The sequence below is a fragment of the Pinus tabuliformis genome, chromosome J, assembly GCF_031772625.1.
Source record: "Pinus tabuliformis cultivar Carrire ecotype Pingquan chromosome J, CPIR1, whole genome shotgun sequence".
Classification (NCBI taxonomy): domain Eukaryota; kingdom Viridiplantae; phylum Streptophyta; class Pinopsida; order Pinales; family Pinaceae; genus Pinus; species Pinus tabuliformis.
The window spans coordinates 257,007,164-257,031,680 of NC_142295.1; the positions used below are offsets into that span (position 1 = coordinate 257,007,164).

General features: G+C 32.8%; 1 non-coding gene across 1 annotated transcript; it reads right to left on the reverse strand.

Moving 5' to 3' along the window:
- Positions 1 to 23,595: 23,595 nt before the first annotated feature.
- Positions 23,596 to 23,668, reverse strand: TRNAR-CCG (transfer RNA arginine (anticodon CCG)). The gene has a single exon. It is a non-coding gene; the product is annotated as a tRNA-Arg (tRNA).
- Positions 23,669 to 24,517: the final 849 nt, after the last annotated feature.

The window sequence follows — 24,517 nt, forward strand, 5'->3', positions numbered from 1 at the left end:
GGATTTCCCCTTATATTTCACATATAGTGCTGACTTAGACTGCTTACAAATTAAAAGAAAATACTTTAACTATGCAAAATCATTTCAATTCGATTTCAAACCACATTGTTTTCCCCTAAAAAAAGATTCTCCTTCCAAATCATATGAAACTCTCCAACACCTAGAATTTCAAGCAAAGTGAAAATAGGATTTCAACACATACATCTAAATTGTCACACGCAAAAACCAAAATCACTTAAACATTTGCTCACGAGCTTTGACACCCAGCAAAGATTGTAGGCTAGAGTATGAAACAATGCAAGTTCTTTAGGCTTAAAAACAGAGTGAGTTGGAGGGTAAAAGCATTATGAAAAGTGAAAGAATGAGGAAGAATTTGGAGAGAATACATTCATTTTGTTTCAAACAAAGTGAAGAACTATATTCACATAACTTAAATCCTTTGGTCATAATAATTCTTTTTGAGAAAACAAAAAGAAGGAAACAAAAAAACTCAATTTATACTTTATCTAAGTAAGGTTTAACATGTATCAATAGAAAAAAATAATTATAATGTACACCCACCTCAATACCAAACTTTATCCATCACATAAACATGGTGAATTGAGATTATGTCCTTCAACAAGTGGTTGAGCAACTACGAAGTGTAGAATGATTCCAAATTTAATCTACCATAGAGCATAATGAACAACGTTTCAAAATGAGAAATGAACATGGTAATTGTTTCCAAAATGAAAATAACCAACTCCAAGGCAAGCTAGCTAGCTGTAAATCCTGCATTGTCAATACCATAGCCATCAAATAAATTCATGGAGAATATGTAGTCGCTAACTCAATGGAGAATATGTAGTCGCTAACTCATACCACACTGCTACCAACTTTATCAATATTCCTCATATCATATCATACAACAACAAATACATTAGACCCATTCGAGACATATCTCCTCAATTATGATACCAAATCATAGCATTAATACATGTTTCAATGCATAACATTTGCATAGATTACTGGATAGGGTGTAGCTCTTTTCATAAAAACTTTGAAACATACTACTTTTCGAAGCTTATAACATGGATTGTATGACACATATGCCAATCCATATGTATGGGTGTCAACAACCTTGTGCGTACCTTATTCCATTTTAAAACTTTCCTTTGCATTATTTCCATAACATAGCATACTTTTATGCTTTGTATAATGTGGTTGCATATATTATAATGTCTTAAAAAATAATTTATTTTAAAACACCTTTTATGCATATAATGTCGATGAAGATCAAATTGTAATATGTTGAGAAACTATCCTTAATTCAATTTGTTGCAAAAACATATGGACTATACCATAACCATCATGGAGCTCTAACAATGTCTGATAACAAAATATTCCAAGCACCACGTGTTTCTCCTTTTAACGCCATATACAAGCTTATATATATAAACAATTTTCATAACAAGCAGAAGAATATTCATCAATAGCATATATGATGAAAAATAAATCATGAAACCATCATTAGGTGTAATAAAAGTAAATATTATTCAATAACCGATATAATTTTTCCTAGTGGGACCCCACCTACTTTAGTTTCTTATTTCGCGCACACACATATCAACACATGGTGATTCCATAGGGTAGTTTACTTGTACTAGACTAGAACTCAAAATCACTAGCCTTGAAGAAATGGAAATGGTTTGGTAATTTGGATTGTTGATCGTCAAATTCTCAAGTAAAGATTTTCTTAAAATAAATTTAATGTATGCTATAGCAAGAAAACACTCATGGAAGCAAGGGAAAGAAGAAAATAAATTGTGAGAATCTAAGCAATCAAGTCTTAGCAAGAAATTATTTAGTTGGACATCGATTACTAGATAGAATAACAATACGAACACGTTAGGTCAATCAATCAAATTTTACTAGTCAATGTTCATTATTATAAAATATGATTAGTATCCAATATTTTTAGGACATATTCAAAATAGTGAGACTTGATTGATTTGAAGACAAACTTTTATGTGAATTAAGCAAGGAAAAAAAAATAAACAAATTGATCAAAAGTAAATGCAAGCAAGGAAAGGTGATAAAACTTAAGCACAATAAAAATGAAAGAAAAATAAAAGGGAAAGAAAACTATGTACAAAAACACTCAAAATCAAACTTCCAGTTTACTTTAAAAATTTGCTTAATAAGTGCATTGGGTTGAGTTGAGAAGCAACGACAGTGGATACAATCTCTACTAAATGCCTTGGAGGTGCACCTGTCTCCCCACTAGATGATGCCATCCCATTTTGAAAGCCAAAATCTTTGTAGAAAAAGTTCCTCCTCACCATTCGTCATCGAGTGAACCATTGGGGAATGTTTAACAAGGTGACCGTATTGATGACATCTCCAGTAACGAAAAGGAACACCTTCATAATTGGGGTCCTGTATGAATCCCTCCTCCCCTCCCAGGTCAATTTCTGCAGGAAGACCATTCTTGAGATCCACCTTAATACATATTCTTTCCATCACCATGATCCTGAAAGTAAGATAAAATGAGTCATGAGCAAGGTATGTTCCAATAGTGTTCCATATGTCCTGGAAATTTTCCTTTGCCCAAAAGTCTAAGGGAAAGAAAGGAAGCTAAACCCAAAGAGGAACTAAGTCCGACCACTCCCTGCGAGCATCAAATAACGATGAACACAACTTAAAAATCACTGGAGAGGAGTAATTATTCCAAACCATCTATTCAACTAATTTAGTGTCCTCTGAATCTGCAAATTTAGGATGCATCCATCCCTTCACTAGAAGTTCGACCCCTAGTTAAGCACGAACCAAAGGAGAAATATCATATACCACCCATTCTTAATGGTTTGAATCAAGAATCGACACCCTTGTATTCAACCAACAAGAGACATTTCTTCAGTGGTTGAAACCCTTTCCATCTTTATGTCGCCACTCAACACTAAGGTCACTTTGGGACAATTTATCTTCCAGATACAATGGGGCTTTTTGATACCTGACTTGATGTAGTTTAAATTCTTGCTAAGACAAACCCGAAAATTGGGCTTCAAAGGGAAACCCTTGGGGTGAGCTGACCCTACTTGAGTGATTGGGCCCAAAGTGTTTGAATGATTATTGAAGCCAGGACCGCCAGGGTTTGTGAAATGAAAGGGATTGAAATATGGAAAAGGAACATATGACTAAATGCAGTATTTTGGTAGAAATCCCCTTGAGGCTCCCAATACGACCCCAAATACCAATGCCTTGTGAGAACCTGGGCCTATAGGTAGAGGATTGTTTAGAAAGAAACCACAGAGAGATATCGGCTTAGATGGACTCGAACCTGAAACCGAGCCCAACGAACCCATAATCCAACCCATAAATGATGTTGGGTGTCCAGCCCAGAGCCAAGAACTTGAATAGATATTGGAGCATTTGTCTCCTCCGCATGATTCATCTTATCACGAGCCTCTCCCAAGTCTTAAAAGAAAGATTCAAAGCCACCTGCAATGATGGGCCTCCAAATTAGATACAATTTATGGCCCATCTATCATCCTTCAACACATTAAACCTCTCTTTTTGCATTAGATGACATATTTTGAGCTATAATTTGTTTATTAGGAATCTTTAGAGATAATTGCATATTTATGCATAATATTTTTATTTTTGTAGAATATTGTGAGAATATTGCGCAGATTATGAAGATTTGGAGGATGAGATAATTTAGTGACTTTCTCACTGCTAAAAAAGGACCAAGATTGGATAGTAAATGAATTATGATATGATGAAATGATTTCACAAATTCTTGAGCTCCAGTGATTGAGAAAATCTAGGAATGTGTTCCCTGTCATTTAATGCAAATTCCTAGTATTGGGAACTAGATCCACTCTTTGAGGGATTTTGGAGGGGAAAGATGCATCCTTTTAAGGATAATGCTTGCTCATCACTTTTATATGTACCAATTCAAATTTTCCTCTAGAGGCATGTATTTTTTTAGCCTTATTGTGGAGAAAACTTGTTATTTAGTAGCTCCACTTTCATTTCTAGCAAGGATGTACTTGGATTGATTCAAATAATGAAGTTTGGTGCCATTTTTAGCTTCTAAAGCTTGGTTTCCTTCATAGGACTTTGATTTTCCTTGGATGTTTCCATCCTAGGAGCCTCATAGTCCTCTTGTACAATTTCTTTATTTCTTTTGAATGTCTTTTTCAATTGCATCTCTTATTTATGCATTTACTATTCATGCTTCTGTTGTTGTAGGTCATATTGGTTAAATGATTGAAGTGAGTTTTTTATTTTATTTTTTTATTTTTTTTTCCAGATTGCTTACAAAGTCACAACCTTGATGCATCATTATAACAACTTTTAAAAGTCATATTCATCATTGAGTTACTTGGATTGGTTTACTAGTTCACAAATTTAGAATTTCTGGAAGTCCCTTGTAGCAAAATAGTAGTATTTTTTTGCTATTTTTTAGAACGTGTTAATGAGCTTCATTTGCATTGATTCCACTTGAATTGGGTCATAAAAAAATTCAAGTTAATAAAAAAATTTACGCCATAGCATTTTCACTTGATTAGGTTAGGCATTTGGTAGGTTAACTAGCTCACTAGTTCTTGAATTTCCAGTTTTTATAGTAATTTTCTAATATTTTTTAGCACATGTTAACAAGGGTATTTTGAAATGATTCCACTTGGAACGGAGTCCTATGAAATCCAAATTAATAACAAATTTATCCCCATCTCATTTTCATTTTATTTACTTGGGAATTCAACAAGTTATCTCACTCTTGTAGCAAAACAGGGCCTCCTGTAGCACCTCATATCGTAATCCTATAACACTCCTATAGCACGTGTAAACTTGACCAGATCTACTCCAAAAGATTGGTTTTTGTCCCTTAAGCTTGAATAATGACCCCTAGGCTCCAAAACCATGATTGAGTAATACCAAAAAACTCTTAAGCCTTTCCTCTTCTCCATTTCAATTCACCTCTGCAGTTATGGTTAGTGGACAAATTCATGACTTGAAGAGCATAATGATGATTTTCATGATTACTTTATGAAGCACCTTATGAACTTTGTTGAAAAAATATATATTGAATGCAGTGATTGAAGAATGATTTCATTTTGTTTCATACATCTTAAGTTTTTATTTCCATTTCCAACATTTGTATTTCTATTGCATAGATTAATGTTCACATTTCTGCAAATAGAATTAACATTTACATTCATGTAAAGTAGAATAGCCTTTAAAAAGTAACTAGGATTTCATCTCTGCAAAAGTAATTAGGATTCCTTTATACAAATAGAGTAACATTATCATTTATGCAATTAGTTTAGGCTTGAATTTCATGCCATTTACTTCACTGCATCAGATCAACGAAATAAGTAACATTACATGCTACAATTATAGTGCCGCCACCTCTTAAGTTTGAACAAAACCCAAGTTGATAATTTAAGTTGGCAGCCTTGGGAGTTGCAACATTCTTGTCACAATACTTTGGTTCATCATGCAGCAACCAGGGAGGATGCTGCAACAACAAAGGAAATATTGGAAGGACCCATAAAATCTATGAATATTCTCGTGTAAGGTGAGTCCTCATTCTCATAGTCCACGAGCTCTTCCAATTCCATACCTATATGTAGAGAACAAACAACGAAGAGTGATAAACCACATGTGACCCTGACTGCCAAAATTAGGACAGGGACTTCCAGCAAGCCTTCGATCCTGACAAAGCCAAACCACCAACATACGACATATAAGAGAGCCCATAAACCCTTAGTATTAGCTGATGAGTCCCAATAAAACAAAACCCTGCCTTTGATCACAACATTAATTGATGCCGCCATGACTAGGGTTTTGAACCAACACCCAATTTGTAGAGTATAAAATGTTATTCCACTTTCAAAATAACACAAAGGGAATTAATATGAACCATAAGTAATGCATCCATTTAATATCAAAGAAATTTATTTTATTATTGTTTTCAATATTTAGTATTATATCTATTGGCAAGATGTGGAGATCCCAACAACTAAATTAAGGCTCTTAATGTGTTTGATTCAATCAACTTTGATTAAAGGATTTTTTATATAAATATAATGAGAAACTCAAAGCTTAGGAGAGCACTTGTTTTTGGTCCAAAGGGTTTTGTGTGTGTGTGTGTGTGTTTGTTCACTATGCTAGCGGTATCTCATTATGTGCATTAAAGGCATTTAGTCGAATGATTTCCATATATGTGTTCTACGAGAGTTTCACAACTTTTTGCTACGATTAAATTTAATGTCATTATTATTGGTGTTCCTCTTCAAGCCTAACTCTAATGAAATGATGGCTTGCTTTGAATGTTTTGGTTTAAATGGTTTATCAATGTCTTAAAATTGGATTTTCTTTTTAATGAATGTTGCATATCACTATGAAATCCTACTTATAGCTTAATTTCTTACCCACTTTGGTTTGAACCTAGGTATTTAGCATGGTGAGACCCTATCTCAAACCCTAAATCAATTGGATATTCACACTACTAATTGTTTCAGACTTACGTGACGATTTCAATCAATGTACGCTAAATATAATAACAAAAATCATGCATGTGCTTTCTCTCTATAAAGTGAGATAAAAATAGAGAATGATATCTAAAGCTTAATTGCAATTATTATCTACAAAAGGGAAGCGACCATAAACTTGGCACTAATCCCCAATGATTGATTTACTTAATCTAAATGGTTGAAAAATAGTAAGGTATGAATAAGGTACTCCATTTCATGTCCATGGTTAGAGCTTAGAGAAACGCATTGTTTCAATGAGATATCATCATTTAGATCTGGATATTTGACCATGAGCATGTGTGATAAGTACATTATGTTTTCTTTGATGAAGATGTAGATGTGGGTGCCACTAAATCAACATGATAACCATTGCAAATGAACTCTTTTAATGAGATATCACTTCACCATTGAGATTTAGACATTTCACAATGAACACATGGGATAAGTATGTTATGTTTTATTTGATGGGCAGGTAGATGTGGATGCCATTCAATAAGTATGGGAACCATTCAAACCTTAGATATCTATGCAATTAGAGTCCCACCATAGGTGGCCAATGGTTTCACAATGATCTCCTACTTTAATTAAAAGTCTGTAATTCTTCTTCTTATAAACTCTGAAAATAGTTCAAGCCCTTTCTTATCTCATCCCACTTGTCCATCTCTTGACCCCTTTTTACATTTCCCAATACACAATATGACACAAATAACAACTTAAATGTAACTCAAAAGTCAATAGACACTATGACACAAATAACAACTTAAGAGGTAACTAAAATTGCAATATAAATTGCAATTCAAAACTCAACTCAAAATATAACTCCAAAAATTACTTAAAATACACAATGTGATTTGTGACTCAAAACAGTGGGTATATTTTGAACTTACTATATAAATGATTTATCCAAAAAATACAGGATTTGGATGAGCTTGGATTCCCCTTGGGATACTTTAATGTTGAATGGAAGAGAAATTTTCCTACTAGTAGGATGTTGTCACCAGGGTTGTGTGAGACTTGGTTGAGCCTTGACGCCCTTGGGATAGTTTATTTCTCCCACAAGTGGCTTCCATTGTCAGCTCCTCCCAAAGAAGTTTGAAACTAAAACTGGATGGAGACTAAACCCCACACAAATCCACTCGTTTGCACCTCATGGATATGATTCATCGTGTTATGGATACAACTAGTCTATTTATGAGGACCCTTTGAGTAGTACATAGAGGGAGAGAACAATTGAACCAAAAAAGGAGCAATTGGCTTCATTACAACGACATTATCTAACTATTCTATGTTTTGGGTCTTTTGGTGATGAAATTATGGGCAAGATTGCTATCTTTGGTTGTTTAAAATGTGTTTTTGAATGCATAAATGGATTTAACACCCGAACAATCCTTGTAACCTTTGGATTGTGCAGATTACAAAACTCAAATTTATAATTTTAACAAATATCTGCTAGATTTCAGGCAAAAAAAAAAAAAAAAAAAACAAAACTCCACACTGTAAAATAAAACAGTTAGACTACCGCCATTATGAAAGCCTCTATTAATGGTGGGAATTCTTACCAAAAAGTCACTAAGCTAATCATTGGGCGATGGGCTTAGTTCATGGTGTGTATGGGGCATACATTACCTTCCCTTTTTTCGATATCTCCATTGTTCCAACTCAGGCAGGTAGGCAGGTACGCTCCACGACTAGTTAATGCATAGGCAGGTAGGCTCCACGTCTGGCTAATCCACATGTGGTGACAAGACAAGGACATTTCTATAACCAATGGCTTCAAGATCGGTAAAGAAAATCATTATAGATTCCATTTACGATAGGAAAAGAAATATCCAATCATACGAAAGTAAAATATTTTGGCCAAATATCAAAATCCATAAAGTTTCTTTGTGGTAACTGCAATATGTTCTTGCCTAGTGAAAAATATAATGTTTAACAATTTTTTCATGCCGGATGATCGATATAATATTTAAGATTTTTTGGTCGGGAATATTTTGTATTTTTTTTTCTTTTTAATACTTGGTAAAAAGAGCAAATAAAATTATGTATTTTCTATTTTATAAAGTATTTTTATATAATATTTAAATTATTAAATTTATGCGGTATTAGAATAAAGAAATGATAAAAAAAAAAAATATTTATTTAGTTAAAATTTTTGAAAATGATAATATTATATTTTTAAAAATATGAAAATTATTTTTAATTAATATTATTTCAAATAAATGCAAAATAACCCTATTTTTTATGGCATAGGAATTGGCATATAATATTTATAATACATCGTATTAAAATTTATAAGGTTGATATATTAAATTTTATTTTAAGTATTAATAGATATCTATTTTAAATTATTCTATAATTTTATAATTAAAATCTGATATTTTTATTATTAGTTATTGCCTCTGTATTAATAGGGAATGAATGCATGGTTGAAAAGTACCAAATGAAAATGTGACTCCTTCAAATCCCCAAAATATTAGCCCATATATATATATATATATATAATATTCAAATTATTATTTTAATTTTATTAATAATTATATTATTATATTTTAAAAGATAAAAATTTGTTTATATTGTATTAATATATTTATTAAAATAATAAAATTTTATTATTTATAAATATTTAAATAGAAAATGAAAAATAAAATATATATAAATTTTTAGTAAAATTAAATTATATATATATATAAAATTCTTTTAGGGGTGTAGTATGTTAGCTAGTGAAGTTTGAAGGTTCTGTTAAAGAGTTCATGCTATTGTGCCACGAGTTCGAACCTTGGTTTTCTTGTGAGTCGTGCAGGGTTGTGTAGTTGCACTTAGAAGTTATAATCGAAACAAATAAGAATCAACCCTCGAAACAAATAAGAATCAACCCTGAGTCACCTGAGTACAAGTTACCCGACTACCATTTCCGTCAGCATAACAAAGAAAAAATACTTATATATATAAACTTTTGTCATTTTTAAAAAAATATTAAAAAAAATAATACTACTCAATAAAAAGTATAATAAAATTTAATATAATAAAATAACAATAAAAATAAATATTATTTTTTATTAATAACAACAATAAATATAAACTTGATTTATTATATAAACATTAAAAAATATTCATAAGCGAATAAAACTTAGTTTAATTTTTTTTAAATAAAATTTCTAATATTTGAAATAAAATAAATATATATAATAATTAAATAAATATAAAAAATATTTATATTTTAATTTAATAACAATTTTTTTGTTAAGTTGTATGTGTCTTGTGTAGATGATAAAAGACTTAACTTTTGGTCTGAGACATTGTGACTTAGGGGCATCTAATCCGTTAAAATCGCTAGGATCGGGCTTGACCTGGCCCACACCAACCGTTAACATGATTAGATTTTTTCCCATGAAATTTCGAACCAATAACCTTCACATTACAAAGTAATTTAACAATACACACATTAGCGTTTATTCCATACCTGGTAAACTTAATTTAATAATATTTAAAATTAAAAATAAAATAAAATTTTATAATATTAAAAACAAAATTTTATGGAAAAACAAATCTTATATACAAATTTCCAAAATCCAAAACAATTTTCATCCCATCAAAAATGTTTTGTTTCCATTACTAAATGCAAAAACGTGGGAATAAAAATAATTATTTAAAAAATATTAAAAGGAATTCTAGTGGAATTATGAATAAAATTAATTTACTTAAACTCTGTTATATCTTTTTTAACATTATTAAGTTTTTAGTTTTTTTCCAAATAAGTTTTTTTACAATATCATTAACATATTTTAATGGGAGCTTTAACCAATTAAATTTATTTGAAAAAAATGATTGCCAAAGAAATATTGATTGGTGCCACTTATTTTATATAAGAGATAGAGGACTTTCATAGAATAAAGGTAATATAAAGGTATTACAGATTTTGATAAGGATGATATTAGGCTATTTCAATTTTTAGAATGTAGGGAAGTTTATGTGTATTGGTAGTAATTGCACCAGATGTTAAAAATGAAACATCGTAAGGAAATAACATATATCACTAATTAATGCTTCTTTGACCATTGTTGAAAGACAAAAAAATATCAAAAAAATGCAAGGACCATGCTACAATGAAATCTTAATGTAATATTGCTTCCTTGAGCCTTACAAATCATGAGGCCTATGTTGAAGTTAAATACCTTATTTGATTATGTCAAAATGAATGTCTCATAAACAAAGAAATAGATCATGATTTTCTACCTTTGAAATGATAGGTTGTTTTGGTACAATTCATCATCAACTTCTCCTTGCCTAGTAATGAAGCATAGGTTTTTCTTGATTTATATCAAGTTCTATCTCCTTGTTTCCATTGCTAGGTGATGAGAGTTCACACTGAATTGACAAATTTTGTGTCATTCATGCATGAAGATTTTTTCTCTTGAGAATATGTTGTTCTATGTTATCTTTTCTTTAGGTACTCTTCTTGCCAACCTGAAGAATCTTAAGATTGTACTATAATGAACCTACCTTTTGTACAAATCCTACTTCCATATTGATGGGGGTTTTATATGGATGTGGTTAACTATTTTATGCTGATTTGATTTCATATTCACTAAGTATGCTTTTGATTTTGTTGTCTTGTGTTGCTATGTATGGTATATTTGTCTCTTTTTTTATGCTGCAAATTGAGTTTAAAAACCATTAATTTATATATTTTTTCAAATTGATCCATTGCCTAAAAGGCATAAAAATTTACTTGCAAATTTTCCATAAACCTTCAAGTTTGTAATAAAGATCGACTACAAAAGCAACGGGAGGAGGAGAGACATGACGTCATGAGCATGGCCACGTGTTGAGAATCCTACAGAAAATGAAATATGGGCAAAATTGAAATCTGTCTCATATTAATTGTAATATGGAGGCCCGTCAAACCCAAATCGAGCGGCTTTCAACAGAGACAATGTCTTGGACAACATCCATAGATTTCATTAACCCCTTATTGTGGCAATGCATCATGATGTGATTGTGATTTCCTGCAAATGGACAAATGGTAATGGTATTTTTGACCATTTTTCTGGTGAGCACCGGGCATTATGAAGAATTGTCATTATGAGGAAGGCTCAGACTATATGTGAGACCAAGCTTAGAGACCATCAACGCCATTCAAAAAATTTGCCTAAGAAGAAGGCTCCACCATTTTTTCAGTCCAATAGTTTGAGGAGTGTTAGAGGAAGAACCCCTTTGAGCAAGGATCTTACTAATCTGCTAAAACAAGGGTTAACTTTGGATTGCGATACAGGGGTACTTCTTAATGAGTAAGTTGTGCCTGGTCGATCTTGCAGGCAGTGAGAGAATAACAAAAATTGATGTCCATGGGGAGTGTCTAAAAGAGGAACAATATATCAATAAGTCCCTATACACTCTCGGTGATTTCATTGTTTCCCTTACAACCAAAAGCAGTCATATGCCATACAAGTTTGTTGCTATGACAAAATATAAGGAGCAAGAGATTTTTGAAATGTTGTTTTCTGGTTAACATGCCTACATTCTATTAATTGACTTATTTCCTTTTTTTCGCTATATAAAATTAGTAATAATAATTTTCTTGGTGACAATAGGAACTCTAAGCTTACACATTTGCTGCAACATTCATTGGGTAATTGTCTTTAACCTTTTCAATTATAATTTTAAGTTGCTTCTTTGATTTCACAATGTTTATTGAGTGTTGCTTCTCTTGCTTTGTTGTCTTCTTTTCTGGTTAAAATCTCTAGTCAAAATCGAGTTGAAATTTTAATTTAGCTGTATCAAGTTCAATTCAGTTGCCTCTGACACCAATATGATGCATATTCACTCAGGAGGAGATTCAAAGACTTTGCTTGTATAAATTAGTCCCCATTAAAATGACATGGGATATACTCTGTGCTCACTGAATTTTGATAGTAGAGTTCAAGAATTAGAGCTTGGTCCTACTTGGAGACAACAATATTCTTGTGAAGTTTTCAAGTATAAGTTTTATGTTTTGTTTACTTTAATTTGCAAAACCTTGTTAGTCCACCATAACACCATTGTATAGAATAATCATCAGATGAATTATGATTGAAAAGTAAAAATGTTGTGGATCTTGCAAAATTATCTCTCAAACCACATTAAGAATTAACACCTTAGCTTCAAGATCTTTCAAAGGGATTGATGCCTATAATGAGTTGAATAGTACAACAAACAATTAAAAAATTGTGTTGACCCAAAAAGTTGACAATTATCGATAGCGGATTCTTCCATATTCATTTGGAAATGAGATGGTTTGTTAGGAATATATTCCATTTGCTTCAACTGCACTAAAACTGCCAGTGTCAACTTTTACAATTGACCTACGAACAATTTTCTTGATTTTTGGAATCAAGAATGCAAGGACATTGACCCAACCTAGACCTAACTAAGTAATAATTGCAAAAATTTACAATCCTTTTTGTGTATGTAAATGTTTTCGACAAACTTGTTTCCAGGCTACTAGTGCGTAAAAAATTCCAAAAGTGTAGGCATTCTTCCATATTCATTTGGAAATGAGATGGTCCGTTAGGAATATATTCCATTTACTTCAGCTGCACAAAAACTTCTATTGTAAACTTTTGCAATCAAACTAGGAACAACTTTCCTTATTTCTAGAATCAAGCATGCAAGGCCATTGACCCAACCTAGACCCAACTTAGTGTTGGAAAGTCAAGGATATTATATTAGTGTTTGATTTTCCTTTCTTGATAATTACATGTGAGTGTGTTGACTTCTTTTAATTCTTTATTATCTTATCTTTCATCAAGCAATTATACATACATGAAGATCCCAAAACAAGAGAAACAAGATATAGGCACATGCCAGGGAAAACCCCCCTCAAGGGGAAAACCCAGTCAAGATAATTCTTCCTTTAAATAGTTTTCTTTGAGACTCTTTACCCTAGACCAAGACCAAACTTTCCCTCCACACCATGTCAGCCTCCAAGATCTTCGACCCCTTCTAGCAACTTCTACTAGGTAGTAGCTTCCAACAACATGCAGCTTACGACAACAACGAAATGTTAGGAGACTTCAATCTCCCAACGCAAACCATGAAACATAGAGAGAGACTCACCAAAAGTTCGATTTTACTCTTCAATAGAGACTCCCCCAAACTCGTACTTCTTTCATCCTCCCGACAACAGACTTCACACTTCACCAACTCTTCTTGAGATATCAAACTTGCTTGAGAGTGAGTGCTCCAAATGACTTCGACCTCCTTCAATATATAGGCTTCTTGTGGGTCAAATGGGGGTCCTTAGGCTGACTTGATCTTCCTTAGGCCGACATGATGTGGAGGACACATAATTCATATTTGACTTGATACAAAACCTTTTTACATGATCTGAAAGCCCAAGAAGGGTCTCTTCGAATGTACAATGACTCTATAAACTCAATATTAATCCTAGGAGTCCAAAATGGGACTTTGACTAATATAATGATGACCCAATCATGAAACCCATGCTTTAATAAGTCATTGTTACAATAATAAAAATTATTTTCTTTATTCTTTTGACAAGTACATTACATAATGACTCAAGTACATTATTGAAGACCAAACATAGTTATTGTCCAACACTCCCTCTTAACTTGGGAGGTATTCATAATGTACGAATACAATGGAAGATCTCAAACTATATGAAAACATGAAGAACCTTTAAGCACATGGACTAGATTCCTGACCACAGAAATCTATCCAACTAGTCACTCAACAATTTAGGCATCGCAACACCATGGACTAGATTCCTGACTAGGGAAATCTATCCAACCTGTCACTCAACAATTTAGGCACCACAATTCCATGTACTAGATTCCTGAACAAGGAAATCTATCCAAGTGGGACTAAGGTGGACTCAATATTTCAACCCCTCTAGGTACCATCAGACTTACTTTCTAACCACCATCCTAAACACACATGTGTGTATCCAAAATCGAGATCAATAAACAACAAGACCTTTTCAATTCCAGGATTCCTGACATCAACAGAGAGTGCCGACATGATGTATCCCTAGGCAATGCTTCACTCACAAAGCCTCAAAAAATATCTTCCATTTCTTTATCATCAATACAATCAACAATATCTACCAAACCCAAGAGGTTCCTTCGTTATTCAAACTTCTTATTAGGAAGAGACTTTGTCAATATGTCTGCTACTTGTTCATCTGTCGAAACATATTCTAACTTCACAATCCAATCTTGCACTAAGTTCATAATAAAGTGTAACTTTTATTGATATGTTTCATCCTCGATTGAAACATGGGACCTCCAGACATCTTGATACAACTTTGATATTGCAGTTAATTACAGTAGGACCAAGGGACTTTTCGAACAAATATGTTAGAAGCTTCCTTGACCAATCAACCTCTTTTCCTACTTCACATGTAGCCACATATTCTACCTCGACACTACTCAATGCAACGATATCTTGCTTCCTACTCATCCATGATATCATAGCATCTCCCACACTAAAGCATCCTCCGGTAGTTCTCCTTCCAACGGTCTCACTACCACCCTAATCAGATTCTGTGAAGCCAAATAGCTTGACTTCCTTACTATCATACTTTAGGCAGTGATGTATAATGCCACAAAGATACCTCAATATATGTTTGGAAACTATCCAGTGATCATGACGAGGCTCCAATTGAAATTGACTAAGAATGTTTACTGCAAAACATATATCTAGCCTAATATTTTCCAGATACATCAAGGAACCCACCAACTGACGATATGAGGTAGGATCCACGAGATTTGAGTTGGATCTCCTCAACTTCTTAAGGTTGGTGATCATAGGAGTAACCATCGGCTTGGATTCCATCATCCCAAATTTTTGCAATAACCTGATGATGTAATTTCCTTGCCCAAAATATATCTCCCCAATTCTTTGCCATACTTCTAGACCTAAGTAGTAATGCATCAGTCCCAAATCCTTCATCTCAAATTCAGCTACCAGCATCTTCTTGCATTCTTGAATTCTTCGTTCTACACTAATGATGAATAGATCATCCACATATAGTATAATAATGTCTGGCTTATTATTCACGACCTTGATATATAGATTTGGATCAACAATACTCTTCATGAACCCAATCCTGAGAATATATGCATCGACTCTTGCATAACACGCCCTTAGTGCTTGGTTCAAGCCATATAGAGCCTTCTTGAGTCTGCAAACATAAGAGTCCCTGCTATTCACTTTAAATCCTTCAAGTTGTTCAATGTACACATCATCATCAATGGTCCCATTCACAAATGCAGTCTTAACATCGATTTGATGGATATTCCACCCCATTGTAGAAGCCATTAAAACCAATGATCTAATGGTAGTGTACCTTGTAGTAGGTGCAAATGTTTCTTCATAGTCAATGCCTTCCTTTTGAGAGAAACCCCTTGCAATGAACATTTTTTTTGTACATTTCTATACTTCCATCAATATCATGTTTGATCTTATAGATCCACTTCGATGTGACAACCAATTTGTCACTAGGTATAGGAACGATTTCCCGAACCCCATTCTTCATGATGGATTGATATTCTTCCTTCGTAGATTTATTCCAAAATTCTTCATGCTTAGCTTCCTTGAATGTATATGGTTAGGCTTCAATCAATTTTTTCATATATGCAACATTACCAGAATACCTTTTCGGTTTCTTACTTTCCCTAGAGGACCCTTTCAGAACTTTATGTATTTTAGCATCTTCTACTGTAGCTTTCAACCAATTTGGTCTCATCCTTGTGGTTGGGACAACCACCGATTGAATAGGCTCACTTGGTCCTTCTTCTTCATCATTTGTAAAATATTTCTCATGAACTTCATATTCTTCAAATACGAGAACTTCTTCGTCATCAGAATCAATAGGAATATCCTTTGATTTCTTGTAAGATTGATTCTCATCAAATATGACATCCCTGCTTACTTCAATGTATCTTCCCTCCTTTATGTATATTCTATATGCTTTTGAGGAAAGACTATAACCAACGAATATTCCCTTGATGCTTGTCGAGTCCAACTTTTTTCGCTTGTCTTTCGGAACATGGACATATGTTGGACTTCCAAATATGTGGAAATGATCCACACTCAACTTCTTTCCTGTGAATACTTCTTCGAGCGTAGTATTCTCAAGAACCTTATGAGGAATTCTATTTTGAACATACATGGTAGTCATCACTACACCCCATAAGAAATTTAATAAATCTTGATCAAGGAGCATAGATTGAATGCCTTCTTGGATTGACCTATTCTTCCTTTGGGCCAATCCATTTTATTTTGGACAGTAGGGAACAATGAGCTCCCTCTTAATACCTACATCCTTACAATATGCAATAAGCTCTTTAGAGGTGTATTCCCCACCATTGTCATACCTTTGAGTCTTTATCTTCTTTTCGGTTAGGGTTTCTACCTCATCCCTAAACTCATTGAACTGATCAAATACTTCATATTTAGTTTTGAGTAGGTAGAGACATGTCTTCCATGAACGGTCATCAATGAATGTTACATAGTAGAGATGACCTCCAAGTGTCTTATCAAACATGGTACCAAATACATCAGAATGGATAAGATCTAATATTTCTTTAGATCTAGATTCATTATGATGAAATGGCTTTCTAGTATGCTTCCCCAAAGAACATCCCTTGCACACACCTTCATGGTCTAACTTCATATCAGGAATACCATGAACCAATTGACTAAGTGTAGGGATGACTCTATAATGAAGATGACCATACCTTCAATGCCATAGTTCAATGGGACTTATTTCCATATGAACTAGAGCTTGAGGAGATGGAGTAACCCAGTAAAGACTTCCTTCACAAACTCCAATAACCCTAGCTTTGTCAATACTAGAGTTCTTTCCCCAAACCAATACTTTTCCATAAATAAAGCAATTATTTCCCCTTTATATTCTAAACAAGAAATAGAAAGTAAATTTTTTTCAAACCTGGAACATAGAGAATGTTGTTGAGATGCAGCTTTGATCCATTGTCCAACTTTAATGATGTAGATCCTAGGCCTCTACCAACATAGCTTTTGTTGTCACCCAATTCCACTGCATGAGAGGATGACTCTTTTCATAGTGTGTGTAGTTTCCTAGTTTCACCTATCATGTGTCTCGATGCTCCACTATCAATGATCCACACATTGTCATTAGTAAGAGATCCTGTAAGGGCAACCAAGAATCCATGACTCTTGACTTTGTTGAATAGGTAGTAGATGATCTTCTTGATCCATCTTCCAGTAGAGTTGAAACCCAAACTTATGTAGTTCACCATAGAGGGAGAATCCATGCCAACAAAGTGATCTTCGACTTCTATTGACCTTAGCTTTTGATACCATGTTGGAAAATCAAGGATATTATATTAGGGTTTGATTCTCCTTTCTTTATAATTACTTGTGAGTGTGTTGGCTTCTTTTACTTCTTTATTATCTTATCTTTCATCAAGCAATTATACATACATGAAGATCACAAAACAAGAGACACAAGATATAGGCACATGCCAGGGAAAAACCCCCCTCGAGGGGAAAATCTAGTCAAGATAATTCTTCCTTTCAATAGTATTCTTTGAGACTCTTTACCCTAGACCAAGACCAAAATTTCCCTCCACACCATGTCAGCCTCCAAGATCTTCGACCCCTTCCAGCAACTTCGACTTGGCAGAAGCTCCAATGACATGCAGCTTACGCCAACAATGAAATCTTAGGAGATTTCGATCTCCCAACCTATACCACAAAACAGAGAGAGAGAGGCACCAAAAGTTCTATTTTCCTCTTCTCTAGAGAGTCCCCCAAACTTGCACTTATTTCCTCCTCCCAGCAACAGACTTCGCACTTCACTAGCTCTTCTTGAGATATCGAACTTACTTGAGAGTTGCTCCAAATGACTTCAACCTCCTTCAATATATAAGCTTCTTGTGGGTCAACAAGAAGCTTATATATAAAACTAAATCTCTTTGTATTGAAAAGAAGAAAAACTCGCATGGCAATTGTCGCTTCAGGTTATAAGTAGTCTCATTCATTTTGGATCCCCATTTTAGTACATCTAACACCGCCAAATCATTCAATAACTATGCTTTGGTTGATCTAGCCCAATTCATGAGTGAGTTTCGTGAAGAGTCTATGTCATCACTTGTAATGTACTTAATATCTACGGGGAAATTTTTGTCCATCACATAATAAATGTTGCAAACCCAAAGGTAATCTGGTAATGTATGTGCATCTATTACATATATTAGGATAAACCTCAACTATGGTCTCTTCAACAAGCATCTATTAAGCAGTGCTAACAATAGGTTTGTGTTTAACCTATGCTCATGAGCTTCAACTACAGTAATACAACTAATGTAGCCCAACTCTGAGCCTCACAAACATAGTATAGGGAGTATAAGGTCAGCCATAAAGACAATTTTAGCTATCAAGGAACTGCACAAACATAATACTTTTCTAGAACATGTCTCTCTAATTAATAATATTATCTCAAATAGGGAGCTTATAGCTCGCTTCACTTTTTCTATTCTAAATCACTTTAGAGAATCGAGCAACTTATTATCAAAGCATGTGTGATGCATAAATAAGGGTGTTCCAACATGAATCTCAAGTCCCAAACAATATTCTTCATACACCGCTCAATCCTGACTTCCCCTCTTCTTATTCTAGCTTGCACCTTGACACTCCTCCTCCTAACACAAATTTAAACTATGAGGCACATTGTAGCGATTGCATATAAGAGCATTTAGATCTGATAAGAAAAGTGTGATACTCTATTGTAATTTTCTCTACAAATGTGATGGAAAGTGTGCCTTGAATGTTGGAAATTTCATGGTTAATATAGTATAAGCTAAATGCAAATTTACATTCTTCTATAAAAAATCAAGAAATCTATGCCCAATAGCCAACACCATAGAGCAATATATGTTCACCAATTCCACTATTGCTACCAAATCTCTCTTAGTGTTGGAGTTGCTTTCTAAATAGACTTGTTTCTACTACTCTTGAAGTGATGAAAGCCACGGTTGTTGCATATAGGAGGATTTATATATGAAAAGGAAAGTGTGATACTTTGTTATATTTTTCGCTACAAATGTGATGGCAAGTGTGCCCTAAATATTGGAAATTTCATGGTTAATATAGTATAAGCTAAATGAAAATATACTTTCTTCTATACAAGATCATGAAAGCTATGCCAAATAGACAACACCACAGAGCAAGTCATGTTCACCAATTCCACAGTTGCTACCAAATCTCTCTCGGTGCTGGAGGTCTTTTCTCAATAGCCTTGTTTTTACTGCTCTTGAAGTGATGAAAGCCACTACTCCATATATTTTTTATTATCTACAAAAAGAACAAAAGCATATTAGCTTCTAAAATATAAATCAGTTCCTTTTAAGGCACTCAGAAATACATGAAAACTTAGTAGATTAAACGATCTTTAATATGTCAAGAACCCATAAAGAAAAAAACATACTTAGTGAGTATGAAATCAAATGAACATAAAATGATTAACGACATCCATATAAAACCCCCATCAATATGGAAGTAGGATTCGTCCAAAAGATATGTTCATTATAGTACAATCTTAAGATTCTTCAAGTTGGCAAGAAGAGTACCTAAAGAAAAGATAACATAGAACAACATATTCTCAAGAGAAATAATCTTCATGCATGAATGACACAAAGTCTGTCAATCAATGTGAACTCTCATCACCAAGCAATAGAAACAAGGAGATAGAACTTGATATAAATCAAGAAAAGCATATGCTTCATTTCTAGGCAAGGAGAAGTTGATGATGAATTGTACCAAAAGGAGCTATGATTTCAAAGGTAGAAAATCATGATCTATTTCTTTATTTACAACGCATTCATGTTGGCATAATCAGACAAGATTTTTAACTTCAACATAGGCCTCATTGATTTGTAAGGCTGAAGGAAGAAATATTAAAGTAAGATTTCATTGTAGCATGGTCCCTGAATTTTGTTGATATTTTTCTGTCTTTCAACAGTTGTTAAAGAAGCATTAATTAGTGCTGGATATGCTATTTCCTTACGATGTTTCCTTTTTAACCTATGATGCAATTGCTAGTTTATATTCTAATACGCATAGACTTCCCTACATTCTAAAAATTGACATAGCCTAATATCGTCCTTATCAAAATATCGGATACCTTTATATTACCTTTATTCCATCAAATTCCTCTATCTCTTATATAAAATAAGTGGCACCCATCAATATTTTTTTGGCACTAATTTTTTTCAAATAAATTTAATATGAATTCAAGCTTCTTTGATTCATATTCTGAATAATAGAAACATTTTCAGAAGAAATCACATCAGAAGAATTCTTGTAATGTGATTTCTTCCGAAAATGTTTCTATTATTCATAAATTTAGTTGGTTAAACCTCCAATTAAAAGATGTTATTGATATTGTAAAAAAACTTATTTATAAAAAATTAATGCTTGATAATGTTAAAAAATATATAAAAGAATATAAATAAATTATTTTTATTCATAATTGCAATAGAATGTCTTTTAATATTTTTTAAATAATTATTTTCATTTCCATATTTTGGCATTTAGTAACAGAAACAAAACATTTTTGATGGGATGAAAATTGTTTTGGATTTTGGAAATTTGTGTATAAGATTTTTTTCTAAATTTTAAAGTTAAAATTTTTGTTTTTAATATTATAAAATTAAATTTTATTTTTAATTTTTAATATTATTAAATTAAGTTTACCAGATATAGAATAAATGGTAATGTGTGTATTGTTAAGTTATTTTATAATGTAATGTGAAGGTAATTGGTTTGAAATTTTATGAGAAAAAATCTAATCATGTTAAAGGGTTGGTGTGGGCCAGGCTAGAGGAGGACATACAACTTAACAAACAAAAAAATATTATTAAATTAAAATATAAATATTTTTATATTTATTTAATTATTATATATATTTATTTTATTCCAAATAATGTTATTATATATATTTAAAATATTAGAAATTTTATTTAGAAAAAAAATAAACTAAGAAAACCGTAAGTTTGGCAAAGTAATATTTCCATTATGTCCAATAGATCACTCAAATTGGAGTAAAGTTATATCTCCATTATGTTCAATAGATCACTCAAATTAGAGCAAAGAATTGAACTAGTGACTTCACATCAATGCCTGCCTTAAACAAAGCACCCATCACTATCTATCCAAGACACCATGGACAACAATATACTCATTCACTATTAATACAAAATCAATAAATAATTTAAAAAATTATAAAATTTTAATATAATTTAAAATAGATACTCATTACTACTTGAAATAAAATTTAATATATTAAATTTTAATATACTATAACATAAATATCATAAAGCAATGCCTAAGCACAATAAAAATAAAACTATTTTGCATTCACTTTTAATTTATTTGAAATAATATTAATTAAGAATATTTTTCAAAATATAATATTATTATTTTTAAAAATTTTAACTATATAAATATTCATTTTTAATTATTTTTTACTCAAATACAACATAAATTTAATAATTTAAATATTATATAAAATTACTTTATAAATTGTATAATTTCAATCTTATTTGCTCTTTTCATCCGAGAATTAAAAAATAAAAATAAAATACAAAATATTCCCGACCAAAAAATATTAAATATTATATTGATTATCCGGCACCAAAAAATCTCTTAAACGTAATATTTATCCTCCGGCAGGAACATAATGCAGTTACCACAAAGAAACTTGATGGATTTTGATATTTCGCCCAAATATTTTACGTTCGTTTGATTGGGATGTGTACTTTCCCATCGTACATGGAATCTATACTGATTTTTTCACGGAACCTGAATCCATTGGTTATAGAAATCGGCAGTTGTCTTTGAAGCCATTGGTTATAGAAATCGGCAGTTGTCTATAACGCGATTTTTTGAAAGCTTTTTTGGCGGGTTTTTCCAGTTGAAATCTGGCAGGAATTTATTGGAATTGAAGTTTGATAGCTAGTTTCTACACAATGAAAGCGTCCCAGGGTTTTCCAGGGTGCTGAATCCAAATATGCAGTTAAAAAACCATTTTAACTGCAACAAATGAAGATTTAACCTCAATTTCTTCCACCGGATTCCGTCACCAGAATCTCCAAAAAATCGCATTATAGACAACTCCATAGAAATGTTTTTGTCTGGTTACTATGTGCATTAATCAGCTATGGCCCTTACTCGCCTGCACATTAAATGGTTGTGGAGCGTACCTCTCTGTTTATATGAGTCCGAACAATGGAAATATCGGAAAAATAAAACATAATATATACTAATACATACTATGCATTAAGTTCATCACCCAATGATTAGTTTAGTGACTTCTGGTTAAGAATGCCCTGTGAATGGTACCCATGAAAGAGTACAACAGGAATAGAAAAAGACGAAGAATAAATTCCTAGAACATGCACAGTAAAAATGAGGAATAAATTCTCTGAGCAGTCAATGTGGCCTTAATGGGAAAATATTTTGGCTTCATTATGAGGGCCTCTTTGAGTGCTATGCCGAGAAAGGGGGGCAAAACAGTGATAGTGGCCTGAATAGATAAAAATATTGAAGAAGGATACGGCGGAGGAATTTCGTGGAGAGTCAAAAGTGGTGGGAATTCGAGCAAAAAAATTTCAAAAAATATTGCAGTAGCAATGTTTGAATCCTGTTTTTAATGGTGAAAATGGATTTAGCACCATCAAAAACCTCTAGGGCACCCAAAATTTTGAAGTTTGATCACTGTTAACCTGAATTAGATATTTACAAAAATCTCCCCTGCATTTGATCAAAATCTTGCCAAAATTTCCATAATTTTCAAAACAAAAAATAATCTTGCCAAAATTTCCATGGTTTTCAAAAAAAACAAATAAGGCAAAAATATTTTGACGAGTATGGATGGAAAAATGACAGTTAAACCAGTGAAAGGTAAAAGTAATTTACAAACAAAAATATTTTGACGAGTATGGATGGAAAAATGACAGTTAAACCACTGAAAGGTAAAAGTAATTTTACAAATTCCTTCTATCATGTTTGGTATAACCTTAAACGATCACGGTGGGACTCGAACCCACAATCTCCCGCTCCGGAGGCGAGCGCCTTATCCATTAGGCCACGCGATCCTGTTGTTTTAATTGGCTGAAACAATTTTCCCTTAAATCCCATGCACGTATTTTGCTTAAAGCAACGACCGCGTGGTATGCTATAAGAAATAATAATTATCTTCTTAATTTGCTATTTATAAATGATTTAACATAATAATTGAACGGGGGATATGTGTATAACTTCGTTTTTATATTTTTTCACAGGCATGTTGCGCTGAACCTATCATGATAGGAAACCTCCCCAGCCCCGAAATCCAGCCACATAAGAGTAAGACTTTTATTGATTTGGAACTCGAGTATAGGTTGATTAAGAATGGGTCAAAACCTAGCACCATCCTCAAAATTTGACACCTTTAAAAGTGTTGTTGGAGTCGAGTCACATAAGGTTTACTTGGATTAGCTAGCTTAATTGTGAATGGTTGAGTCAACCCCTTCAATTAGGGAGAAATGGCCCCACCACATTGATGGTTTTACTTGCCTCTCGTCCTCATTTACCACCTCGATTACCTTGATAGTACTTAATGTTAGAAGTGTTGTTTACCTAGTAGACAAAATGTACCACCTTGGCAAAATTTCAAGGATTTTTGAGTTGGATTGATTCAAAGGCCGAAAACCTTCTTAGACATGGCAAACTATGAAAATATTTATGAATTTATGGTGTGATTTCAAGTTTTTCAAAGGTTGATTTCCCATGAAAATATTTATGAATTATTGTGTAGTTTCAAGTTTTTCAAAGGTTGATTTGAAGGCCTTATGAGCCCAGGGTTAGGGAGGGGAAGGAAATGTGAAGAAAACATGTAAGCTTACACTCACCATACATTTAATCAACTATTATGTTAGTTGGAAGCACTTACCTTATTAGTATAA